The sequence below is a fragment of the Cyprinodon tularosa genome, unplaced genomic scaffold (genome assembly GCF_016077235.1).
Source record: "Cyprinodon tularosa strain WSP-4 unplaced genomic scaffold, ASM1607723v1 ctg663, whole genome shotgun sequence".
NCBI lineage: Eukaryota > Metazoa > Chordata > Actinopteri > Cyprinodontiformes > Cyprinodontidae > Cyprinodon > Cyprinodon tularosa.
The window spans coordinates 302,360-305,003 of record NW_024039411.1 but is presented as its reverse complement, the minus strand read 5'-3'; the positions used below and the strand labels follow the sequence as shown (position 1 = coordinate 305,003).

Here is a 2,644-nt window from a genome sequence, read left to right as displayed (position 1 = left end):
CCATGCAGCTGCTCTGCCTATTTTCTGTCATTAGTTCTCCCCTAACGGTCATTTGGTGATTGTGGAAATGTTTTACATGGAGCCAAGCTGGATGTGGAACAAAAACAGGTTGCAGAAATCCCTCGGTTTGGACTGTAGTGCATTCAGTTTGTAACAGCAATGGTGTCCATGAGCTGCAGGTTTGAGCTGATCATTGTAGAAATATGAACTCAAATCAAAAACCACAAAGCAAAATCACAATAAACGAAAAGAGGTTTTGTGAACTTGCAACAATAAGTTGAGACATGGGCAAAGGTTTACCTACGGCAGAAGTTAAACAACCTGAAATAAACAGAAGAGCAACTACAGTATAAGATGGTTTAGATCAATGTTGTTGAAATAATTTCCATTATGTAAGAGAATGTAGAGCTAAAGTTTGCAAAGAAAAGAACCAAAATCCAGTAAATAGATAAAGGGTCTTAGATGTTTACCTCAGTAAAGGACAGGTGTTCTCTTTTCTAACATCGTTGAGGCAGATGGATGCTCACACTGAGCCAGGTTCTGGTTCTGCTGGACATTCTTCGCTTTAAAGGAGAGAGTTCCTTTCCACTGTCGCCACATGCTTGCTCTGTGGCTACATCCTTATCGAGGACCAGTGGAACCATCAGCTCAATCACTCCATGCAATCTGCTGGATCTTTAGAACATTTTTTCACTCATTTGAAAACAAACTGAACTCGACTGCATGCTTAGATAACTAGAGGATGGATTCACTTTTTCTATCTTGTTGGCCTAGAAAAACAAACAAAAACTTTTTTTTTTTTGCTGCTGGAGAAAATTTGCATTCAACCAAATTTGTTAAATGTGTTGGCACATGCTTTTGGATTGACTAGGATGTTAAAATTAAAGCAAAAAAAAAAGCTGAGTGTTGGCCTAGTGGGTTAGTGTTGGGATCTGGAGGTCTGTCCACCTTTCTCCAGCAGAGGGCGCCCTAGGTCTCCTGGAGCTGAAGGCTGACGACCACACCTGCGGCTCATTGGTTCATCAGGAGACCAGCACTTAAGCAGCGGCAGGACTACAGTCCAGTGCCAGAGTGTTAAGCCAGTTATGGTTAGCAAGCCTGAGCCAACCAGCCTGTCTGATTCTCTGAGTCTCCTGAAAACCAGAATCTAACCAGTTTTTGTCCTCTCTGCTTCTTAGGAAGAAACCAGACTGAACCCTGGAACTCAGGAAGAGTTTCTCAGCTGAAACCTGCCTGCCTGCTCTCAGAAGGTCTGCTGAGCTCAAACTATCAGAACCTGCCTGTCCGCTCCCAAGAAGAGAACTGGAAGAAACTCTGAACCTAAACACTGACAAGTCTGAAGTCGAGCCCTGCCGTTGCCTAGCCCTCTGCCGACCATCTGCCTCTGGACCCTCCTGGTTCCCTCCCTCAGCTGCTTAGCCTGAACCACATCACAGGTACAGACCTGCACAACTCCTCTGACAAGATCATCTGCATCCTGGCTAACCTAACTGTCCCTCTCTGCAGAGAACCCTGTGTGACCAGTCCCGGATCTGTTTCCCCAGCTTCAAGTTTATTAACTTTGTGTTTTTTCAATAAACAGTCAAACTTTTCATCTGACTCCGTTTGTGTTCTGCATGTGAGTTTGGAACCTTAATCCCATCATGACAGCCGTGCACTTCTGCTCCGAGAAGGTTAAAAGTAGCCGGTTTGATTCCCCACAGCCTCCACTCTGGGTCACTGAGCAAGACCCTTAACCCCACACTGCTCCCCAGGCGCCGCACATTGGCAGCCCACTGCTCCCCAAGGAGATGGGTTAAATGTAGAGAGTTCATTCATCCAATGTGAGATCAATAAAGTTTAATTATTATTAATAAGAAAAAAAGTCATAGAATCCATATTGTTATAAAAGGAAAGGAGATACTTTGAGTTCTAACAAGATTTAAAGTCATGTAAGAAAATATTAGACCTTTTTTTCTTTATTTCTTTATCATATTCTTCAAGTAAAATACCTTTAGAAGAAGTTAAAGAAAATAATAGTTAACCCTATAATGCCAAATGTATCATATTTGATACATACTGTTTCTGAAATGCGTCTGACACCTTTTGCATAATTTAATGGTAAAAACTTTGCTCAAAATCATATTTTACACAATCAAATATACCTGATAACAGCCAGTAGAAGACTACACGAAAAATAATCTTTACTTATCGCATAGTAATAAATTATTAATATCAAAAATGTTTTTTCTTTTTACATATTTTGTTAAAAGGCCAAATAAGGAATAAAAAAAAAAAATAAAAAGTAATTTTCTGTTTTGTTTTATTATTAGATTGGGCTTTAAAGGGTTAACTACTACTTTTTTTTTTTTTTTTTTTACCAAACCCTTTCAACTAATGATGCTTTTCTATATTCTAAATTTTCAAAGCGCTGCTTGTAAGTTCATTCCAAAGTTTCCGGTTGTGCTTGAAGTTTCTGGAGTTTTAATACCTTTTCCGAGGCCCCGCGCCGCTAATCTCTCTGTGTGGGTTGGTTCAACAATTCTCTACCTGCCAGGTTTATTTAAAGTTCAGCTTAAATCAAATGAATCCATGTGCGGAGGCCTGATAATGGGCTTCATTTAATGAAATCGGACCGCGGCAGCAGAGGGGAGGTGACGAGCAT

At 40.6% G+C, this 2,644-nt stretch overlaps 1 long non-coding RNA gene across 1 annotated transcript; it reads left to right on the top strand.

Moving 5' to 3' along the window:
* Positions 1 to 1,187: 1,187 nt before the first annotated feature.
* LOC119771287 lies at positions 1,188 to 1,592 on the top strand. The gene is made up of 2 exons (XR_005279132.1): positions 1,188 to 1,436; positions 1,507 to 1,592. It is a non-coding gene; the product is annotated as an uncharacterized LOC119771287 (long non-coding RNA).
* The last annotated feature ends 1,052 nt before the right edge of the window (positions 1,593 to 2,644 follow it).